Source organism: Musca vetustissima, unplaced genomic scaffold, assembly GCF_032173495.1.
Source record: "Musca vetustissima isolate MV318-11 ecotype Yass unplaced genomic scaffold, APGP_CSIRO_Mvet_v1 utg51635, whole genome shotgun sequence".
Lineage (NCBI taxonomy): Eukaryota > Metazoa > Arthropoda > Insecta > Diptera > Muscidae > Musca > Musca vetustissima.
This window is the reverse complement of record NW_026884336.1, coordinates 42,951-52,600: the sequence shown is the minus strand read 5'-3', so window position 1 is coordinate 52,600 and position 9,650 is coordinate 42,951. Positions and strand designations below refer to the sequence as shown.

General features: G+C 35.3%; 1 non-coding gene across 1 annotated transcript; it reads right to left on the bottom strand.

Annotated features, from left to right (window-relative positions):
• Nucleotides 1-7,238: 7,238 nt before the first annotated feature.
• Trnan-guu (transfer RNA asparagine (anticodon GUU)) lies at nt 7,239-7,312 on the bottom strand. Its single transcript has one exon. It is a non-coding gene; the product is annotated as a tRNA-Asn (tRNA).
• Nucleotides 7,313-9,650: the final 2,338 nt, after the last annotated feature.

Genomic DNA, 9,650 nt, shown 5'->3' with positions numbered 1-9,650 from the left:
GTAACGAGACCAATTACTCTATAGTTTGTACATATCGCCTTCTCTTTTTTGTACACGGGACACAGCTTATCTATAAAATTATACTAATCAGCTGGTACACACACACCTGATCAGTATCTGAACATCGGCTGGTAACCCATAGGCACCCGCTGCTTTATTATTCTTTTTATTCTGATCCGATTGCTTGTTACTCAGACCTGCTCTTGGCTAAGTGGTACCACTCTATACCGTCATCTCTTATTGGTCTGGGGTATCATCTTCACTGCCACTTTTTGATACCAGAAGCTTTGCAAAATGTTCCTTCCAGATCCTCAACACACTATATGTATCTGTCACCAGGTTTCCTAATTAATCTGTACAGTAGGATGTGCATGCACCAAAGCCTTCAGTTTGTTGTTTGTAAAATTTCCCGACTTCAATCTGACTCCTGTACATTTCAATTGTTTCTTGTTTTTTCTTCTTTTTATACCCTCCATCATAGTATGGAGGGTATATTAATTTTGTCATTCCGTTTGTAACTCATCAAAATATGCATTTCCAACCCTATAAAGTATATATATTCATGATCAGGGTAAAATTCTAAGACATGGCTAGATGTCCGTCCGTCTGTCCCTCCGTCCGTCCGTCTGTTGTAATCACGCTATCTTCTGAAGGAATTGAGATAGGGTGCTGAATTTTTGCATAGGTTTGTCTTTTGTCTGCAGGCAGGTCAAGTTCGAAGATGGGATATATCGGTCCACGTTTAGGCATAGCTCCAATATAACAGTACCTCCCAATTTTCGGTATTTTGGGGTTCTTGAGCGCGTTTTTCAACCGAAAACGCTGTAATTTTGTATATTGAGTTATTATTGGGCACTTAATGTCTCCACAAAAAATTATGAATATAGGTCCACTTTTTCTGGTAGCCCTTATATAACGGTACCTCCTAATTTTCAGTATTTTGGGGGTTTTGATCGTATTTTTCCAATGAATTGGCTGTAATTTAGTATTTTGAGTTCTTAATAGGTACCAAAACTCTCCACAAAAAATTATAAATATAGGTCCATTTTTTCGGATAGCTCTCATATAAGGGTACCCTCAATTTTCGGTATTTTGGGTTTCTTTAGCGCGTTTTTCAACTGAATTCACTGCACTTTGGTATTTTGTAGTCGTATATGGTAACAAATCTCCTTATCAAAAATTTTTAATATTCGCCCCTTTTTGGGGTCGTCCCCATATAACCCCCTTTTTTATTTCATAGTTATATGATTTGTTCCGTGTTTGGGTTTGTTTTTAAGACTCAGTTGTAATCATTTCATCTGCGGAAGATGCGAAAAAAACTAGAACATAAGGTTCGATAATATATATTTATATATATATATATGTATATATTAAATATATATGAACTGTAACCCGCTTTTAGGCCTAGCCCCTGTGTGGGAGGTACCATAAAGAGTGAACCGATATTTCCCATGTTCGAACATGAACTATTTTGGAAGAAATAATAAGATGGGCAAATTTTTAGAACCATAATCGGTTTGTAGAAATGTGGGTATAGGTACACTTTTTGGTATGTTCCCTATATTTTTTTAAGTACCTGTCAGTATATCTATGGTGGAGGGTATCCAAAGTTCGGCCCGATGGTGGTCTTTGGTACCCAATTGTTGCTAATGCTGCAGTTTCTAGGGAGTGACCAATTCTTTGCCAATGTGTTTTTATATTATTATCGGGACAAGGAGTGCTTTCGACTAGAAAGAGGGTAAGTTGAGCTGAGTCGGCTTCTGTGTTACATAACATCGAACATTGGCTGCTACAAGGTAATAGTCGGAAACGATATTCGTTGTTTGGGAAACCCAGGTGTGTATATCGAGATGCTGGAATCTAGTGCTGCTAATTACCATGTTTTTTGTTGCCGCGATGTTACTTCATGTAGACTAAATTTTCCCATGGTGGGGCCAAAAACATTTCCCCTTCCGATTTTTGCATAAAAATCTTCTAGCTGAATTTTGATGTCATGGCCAGGGCAGCGATCATATGCTGTTTCTGGGCACTCGTAAAATATGTCTTTGGTCTGCTCATCTTTGTCTTCGGTCGGAGCATGGGCGCAAATAAAATTGATGTAAAAAAACTCCGTTTTTATTCGGATTACAGCAAATCGTTCATCTACTAGAGTGAATCTGCAGTCGAGGTTTTTTATTCTACTACATATTACAGTGCGTAATCATCTGATTTACTGAAACCTGCATGTTTCCATCGGATTTCATGTAAGGCAATAATATCGATTTTGTACTTATTAAGTACATCCGCCAAAGCGAAAACTGCTCCTGTTCTTTTCAACGTGCGTCCAAGTTTAAAGTTCCTTTGGGTGAACTCGCGACACACATCAGCTCAATATTTCATCGGATGTTGAAAGTAGCTATCACAGGTGACACCGCGGAGAGTTCAGTGTCTACAATTGAGATGAAAGAGGGGCCAAGATAAGCCTGGGCTTTTTCATGTTAGAGCCGCTCAGAGCTGTTGTTTGGTATCTATAATCCCCTACGTTACTAAAGTTAATATGACCACAAACGCAAATCCCAACATTTAAAATTCCTGTTAAACTTTGACCCGCTATTATTTGTATATTTTCTAAAATTTCGAATTCATTTCATTATGTGTTGACTTTGGTTTGGGAAACACATCACCTGTTATATTCGATCTGTTTCGTTTATGTTTAAGTAGACCCTGAAATATTTGCTAAATGCTAACAAAGCGTAAAATTATAATTAATTTTTATGTTGCGTAAACCGGCCAACGAATTCATTTTCAATGACATATAAATAAGGGATGATGTAATACAATGTAAATCAATCATACAAAATTCAAGAATACTATATATCCAAATTGTAATTTAGACTGACTAAGATTCTGTACAATTCTAAAAAGGATGTACAACCTTTTTCAATAAATAGTTTTACATATCGACAAATTGTTTTTATTTCATCTTCTAACCACCAAATAATAATATCGCATATCCCCCTTCCGTATACCCTTGGTTGTCATAATTTTACGACATATTACAAAAGGCAACAATAACAAAAGTAATTGTTCCCTTTTTTTAATATTTGCTAACACTAACAACAACAAAAATTAATCCTCAAAATATTGGGCAAACACTTACCGTTAACTGAATATGGATAGAAACACCACCCTTGTTTGCACGAGTTTCGTAAACAACAAGAAGTCAAACATGTTTAATAGGATTTGCAAGTGAAAGTCGTACCAAGCCGTCATCCAACCCTAGATGGTAACAGATTGCCTTCGAAGGCTGTGTTCTGATTTGTCGTCCTCCGCTTGTGTGCAACACTTGGTGGCATGCAATATGTTTACTGTTCCTTATGACATATTCTTCATAACAAAAACAAAGCGGAAAGATTATTAGCAACACTTCATGCTAGATTAAGGCAAAATCATATTAAAGATACGGGGGTGTTATAACGACCGAATAGAATGAGTGTGTTGTTTATGTCGTGAGCTTTTGTATATTTCATCATAAGCCAAGTGGCTTCACGTGCCGTCTATTAGCACTTTGTAGAGACAACAAAACTGATTGCTGTTTAATTTGTTTTAAATTTTACTATGCGGAATTCTTTGTTAAGTATCATCGGATAAGAATTTTTTACATTTTAATCTGACTCCTGCTGGTTAAATCCAACAAATATTTGTGGGAATTCATTGACGGATATCTATGAATGCTTAAAATGTAAATAAAAGTGTGTGAAAATTTTTTAAATAAAACTATATCGACCGATAAAGTGACTCCTGCTGACTCCTTTTTTTGGTATCGTAAGTCGCAAATGTCTGAAAAGTTTTCATAATACATAATTTTCTTAGAGTTTTTTTATTGAAACCTAATTAAATAATACACATAAGATAGGAAAATTGTAGTATATAGTTTTGTAAAAATGACCAGTAAGAGAAGACCAAATGGGGACGAGGACGACCACATGAAATCCTGTGCCACTTTGGGTATACACAAAAAGCAATTTTAGGATTCATGTGGTGTAATTTTCCATCAAATCCTACTAAAACGATATAAGGGAGCTTTATTTACACTGGTGGCCAAAACTAAAGCAACTAAAATTGCAATTTAAATAAATGACCTGTAACTTTTTTAACAATAAAATTAAAGTACAATTTTTTTCTGAAATAAAAAGTTAATTTATTCGTTTATTTTGAAATTAAAAATAATCTACAAAAAACTAAATTGACCCATTTTTTGGTTAGTCAAAACAAACCATTATTTTTGATTACAGCAGCACTCCGACGAGGCATTGAATCTATGGGATGTTCAACTCGATCTTTGGATATACTATTCCTCGCATCCGGAACCTTTGGAAAGTTGTTATGTTTGTGAATCTCTTTTTAGTTTGCTATCTATGATACTCCAAAGTAAAGGGTGAAGATCTGTTGATGGTGCTGACCATAATAAAACCATGATTTTTGACTATCGCAACCAATTTTTGATATGTCTCGGTGTATGTTTAAGGTTATGGTCAAACTGAAACACCCAAATATGCAGTACATTTTCTTCAGCGAAGGGAACAGTAGCGTTTTCAACACATTTCGTAAATAAATCGAACTCCATAAAAAGAAAAAGATTTGATCGTTAGTATAGCAATTGAATAGGAGCTGAGATTAGAGTAGTACCTTAAATTATTTAAAAAAATCGTTCCTTAAAATAATTGCATATCGAACGTTCCCGAGCCACTCGCACCCCCCCCCCCCTGCGGACCGATGGGCCACCTCACCATAACGTGGAGAGAACGTACACCCCATAGTTCGTACTATGAAAATTACAGGCTACAGAAATAACATCAGCCAGAAATAACATCAGCCAGAAATAACATCAGTTCTACGGTTATTTTACCCGTTAAAAAGTTAAAATCACTTTACCCACTTCTTTAGTTGGAAGATCAATCAGTTTCAAACGGTTAAAGGAAGTGCTTCAAGTAGATTCCAAGGTAATCCCCTAAGAGCAAATAAAAGAAACTGGGTTTAAACCTATTCTATTTTATTACAATAATTTTTATAAAATGGGCTCCAAAATACACAGCCGTATTCCAACGTGGGTCGAATAAGGCTAATGAATAGACGTTTAGTTATATATGGATCATCAAATTCCTTAGACCATCGCTTTATAAAACCAAGCAACGATTTAGCTTTATTAACACATGATTCAATGTGTAAATGAAAACGCAATTTGTTAACTAAAATGATACCAAGATCTTTAAACGAGTCTACAGAGTCAAATGTATGAGAACCTATAAAGTAATCAATAGGTATAGGGCTGGTCCTAGAAAGAGATAATTTTTTGCACTTCTTAAGGTTTAGGGACATATCATTGGCACTATAACAGTTTACGAATGAGTGTATGTCATGTTGCAAGTTTAATGAAAAGTTAAGTGGATTTAGACTACAAAAAAAGATTTACATCATCTGAAAACATTTAAATATTAGAAAACCGGATTATAGATTGAAGATCATTTAAATAAAGAACAAAGAGCCAAAAATGGCTACGTACTACGACTATAGCAGAATTATAGGTTTTAAGTGATTTCAGGGCATTTAATGTGGAAAATGGTTTACCTTTCCATATGGTAGTTATGATTAAAATTAAACGGAAAGTTTGAATAATTGCTCTGGAAAAATTTGCCAAACATATTTGCAATATCAGAATTATTAGATGATCTCAACTACCAAGTTTCATATAACTGGACAATGCGCTAACTTTACGTTTAATGTGAATGAATTAAAAAAAAAACTTTCGGATTATTTTATAATCTACATCTCATTTTTACTAGATATTCTGAATAATACTTCTAATAATAAGAAGATGACCACGATGGTTCACTATCAGGATTGTATTCTATAAAGGGAATGGATAATGATAACGCTTCATTTAAGGTTTTGTAGAAAGAAGAAATGCGTGATTCGCTTATTTGCATCTCCGGCCCAGGGACGTACGCAGGGGGCGACACGGGGGGGACCCGCCCCCCCCCCCCCCAAATGAAAATTTTTCATATTAAATTTATGTTTGCAACAGCGAATTTTTTCAATTTGTACTACCGGGCCCCCCCGAAATGAAATCCTGTGTACGTTGCTGCTCCGGCCTATAAAAGTCACTAGAGTTTCACACACATACGGAAGTATTAAATACCACACTTCCTCGATTTCTCGCAAAAAAGTGAGAAACCCGTGTTTTAACTATACATAGATGTTCATTGCGGTTTACATTAACATAACTTAACTGTCTTCAAACCAGTTCGTTACAAGTCGGAATGTATGCTTCGGCTCATAATCCTGCATGATTAGAGATTGTTTGCTCAATACATATTACAATATTAACTTATCACTAGAATATACATTTCCCCGGAGTGTTTTTTAAGTCTCTGATCCGGATTCTATAGGAAACTATCTTATATTTTCACTTTCTGGAAGTATATCTAATATTACCGTCAAGGGGAATATCGAACGATTATGAAGTTTTTTCTACATAAAAAGTGTATAACCAGTAAGGAAAGTAGTAAAGTCGGACGGGGCCGACTATATGATACCCTTCACCACAGGACTATTAACATGAAATTGGATGAAATAAAATATGTGATATTTATCTAAATGTGAATCTACCCAGATCTATCCATAAACATGTCATTCGTTTGTTACAATGAGAAAAAAGTTTGTAAATCGACTTCAAACAAACAAATATATATGTCTGCACTTCTAGAAAACGCAACTACGTAATTATATACTCAATTTTGTACGTTGTACAACATTTGATGTCAATCTGATTAACATGAGGAGTTTGATGCCCAATTTACTTTAAATCGGGCGAATATATATATATATATATATATATGGAAGCTATATCCAAATATGAACCGATTTCACAGGTTAGGTTATACTAATTTCATTACGTTTTGTTCCTATCAATCATACATTGATTCCTTGGTGCGTCAATTACTTAAAATCAATCTAAATTCATTACGCTATGCCAAATTTCGTGCAAATCGAAAGTATATGTGGACTTTGGTGCACCATTTACATTAAATCGGACGAAAATATATATGGGAGCTATATCTAAATCTGGACCGATTTTCACGAAATTTGCCAGACATCATTCTAGGCACAATTCAGTACGTTATGCCAAATTTGGTGTAATATAAAAATTATAATGTATATTGTAAAAACTTTATTTTTTTAAACAACAAAAAGCTGGCCGCCCCCGGGTGGGCTCGAACCACCAACCTTTCGGTTAACAGCCGAACGCGCTAGCCAATTGCGCCACGGAGGCAGTTGTGGAGCAATGTACAATAATCTAAATTCAACATAATAACGTCACTTTCACCATAGAGTAAATTGATAACATTTGTATTGTGTACGAAATCCACCACCATTACTCCCAAGAACAAATCTCGCCAGGAGAACACATCACCCAAACTCACCATGTTGAACAGTATTATCGACACTACACCACACAATTGAAATGAACATCTGTGCCAAAATACCCACTGACATTAATCGCCCCAATCGACCAACAACAAATAAATTAAAAACACGACTGACACTTTATAGAACATTTTTGATTGATTTCTCCCTTTTTTGGGCGAAAATTTGCAGAGATTTTGCACCAAATTCAATCGAATTATTCTGTCATATTAGATGGTGACATGATTAGGTCAAATTCTATAATTTGACAGAACAAAAAAGGTAATAGAGCAGGGAGGGATGTTTTAATGCAGTGGAGGTTTTGTCTGTGTGCTTGCCATGGGCAAGTGCAAAATTGAATCATTTGATATGGTATTAATTAGTTCTGGACAGGGTTAGAAAATGAAAAAAAACACAAAATGCGTTAAACCATTTCGTAATATGATAAATCATCTTAGCGAACATAATTGGTTATGCGAATATCGGCGTATGAAAACAAATGTTGTATATCAAGTTTTTTTTTTTTTTAAGAAAAGGTTTTGGTTGAATTTAGTTAAGGGCTAAATTAGTTGAACCTGTGGCTTTAGTTAAGTTTAATTATAAAGTTATAAAACGTTACAAGTTAAGAAGTTTCGGGGTAGCCCCCATATAACGGTACCACCAATATTCGGTAGTTTCTTTTGAGCTTGAGGATTTTGGGCAAGTTTTTTAATCAAATTGGCTGTAACTTGGTAAAATATCAATATTGATCCAATTTTTTTTTGTCTAGCACCCACATAACGGTACTCCCAAATTGTTGGTATTTTGAGAGTTTTGAGCGCGCTTTTCAACCGAATTTACAGTAATTTGTTATTTCGTATTTAGTAACAATTCTCCTGATTTGTTCCGTGTGTGGGGATTGTCCCCATATAGGCGTATTCCATCATAGCGGGGGTATATTCATTACCCGATATTGTCAGTTTTTACACTACAAAGTATGAAGGTCCATAGTTCCACCTTCGGAGGATATCGAGATAAAAATTATGGGGGAGTGTGTCCAATGCTCGGGCCGGCTGAACATAGCCCTTTTTCACTTGTTTTTTTCCGAATTGGTTTTATTAAGATAAAACATAGGTTTCATTAGATGGTAAATCTTCTTCTCCGAACAAGATATGCAGATGGATGGTCCTATCAACAAGTGACTATACTTTAGCACTTCGAAGTGATTGTACTTTGTCATTGCCGGATCTTCACAAAACATTTTCAAAATAATTTTTCTATATAGTCCCTATACAAAGATCACGCGTCATTTTCCGCATGTTTGATGTCAATGTCCCATTTGCTAACCTGTATGTCTGCAGCTTGTTATTTTGTTTCTCCAGAAAATAAAATAATTCCGGTCGGTTTTAGGTATTTCGAATGTCTACTTCATGATGGCCGTTATTATACTCTCCATCATGAACTGATGGAGGGCCAAACTTTTTTGAAAATTTAGTAGAATCGACCGGCTTGAAACGTGAAATTATCCCTTCACCGAAGTGATCCCTCCATAAATCTATTGATTAATGTGATGTGTGGGAAGTGGTGCTATGAAACACGAGCTTCAAAATGTGCCCCGATTATTCTACGGGAACATACCAAACTATTGTTTATTTTTCTGGGTGAAATTACAGCTTTTAAATATGTTGATGTTGTTCTTCACCCGCGGAAATAGGACTCATCGCTGAACAAAATTCGAATCTCGAAAAAATCGGATCTGTTTCGAAGCTTTTGGCGAAAGATTTGTAAACATTGTTTGTCTTTACATGATGAAATGCCAAAAAGTACTAAACCAATATAATATGATACGACTCACATGTGACCAGTCATATTGATCACCAAATATTTTAAAAATGCAAAGATTCATTTAAATTTGTATATCCTTCAAAAAAACTTAAACCCGATTCGAACCCATTAATGGGGGCTATATCAAGATAGGGACTTTGTGGAAGACTTTGTGTCAATATTTATTTTGTCCTCGACACACAACCGAATTGTCTACCCTTAACATAAAATCGGACGACAAAGCCATATTACCATGTACCACTGTGTGGTGTAGTTTATGTGTATTACAGTTGCGCCTAAAAATATGCTATATTTATGCAACTATAAATAGTAGCAGTATAGACATGGTGATAAGTGCAACCATCATGTATTTATCAATAAAAATAGCCGTTCGATTGATT